Below are 799 nucleotides of genomic sequence, written 5' to 3' on the forward strand. Positions count from 1 at the left end.
AGTCCCTTTTGAGAGCTAACGCAGATTTTTCCAGTGGGCAATTCCACATCAAAAGGTAGGGCCAAACAGTGGTCGAAGAGCAAGTTGAGTGGCTACTTTTGGGAGTTCACAAGAGGGAGGAATGATCAAGGAGCTAGTCTGGAACTAAGAAATAGCCCTGGTGTTTCTTAACTTCTTTAGGAACTTATATCTGGCTCTTAATACCAGTTTCTAGATGTCTCTTACTGGACCAAACTGCCATTACCAGAGGCTTTAAGTGGTTGGAGTTCCTAATTCCAGTACCTGGTAGCCTATGAAAAGGGATCTGATAGGGAAACTTCCACTGTCTATGGTTATGCATACTTATCTTCCAGAAGCTCTAACCTAGAATGCTGCATTTCCCCCAAGGAGCCAGCATGTAGATACTGGGTTATCACCAACCTAGTACTATCAATAAGGCACATAATGGGCAAAATAAGCTTTTGTGCACTTAGCCACTGTTTGCAACACCATTTCTGGAAAAAGTAGAGATTTCCAAACAGCCAATTAATGTCATATCATACAATCCATTTCTAAACTGGAGACAGCTTGTATAAGCTTCTCATTGTATATACAGCAACTTGTCATATGAATAAAATGATAAATAGAGAGAAGTAACTTTAGTCAAAAAATTCTGGCAAATACCATCTCAATTAGGTGATCAAGGTTAGTATAAGTGACCATTCATGCTGACTACAGCACATACTCCATACTCTTGACAGGATGAGAATGACATTTACTGCTGTATAATCTTCCTGCTAAGAACTTATTGACATTAGAC

This window comes from Carlito syrichta, unplaced genomic scaffold, assembly GCF_000164805.1.
Source record: "Carlito syrichta isolate Samal-C Ts95f unplaced genomic scaffold, Tarsius_syrichta-2.0.1 Scaffold293856, whole genome shotgun sequence".
In the NCBI taxonomy this organism is placed as follows: Eukaryota; Metazoa; Chordata; class Mammalia; order Primates; family Tarsiidae; genus Carlito; species Carlito syrichta.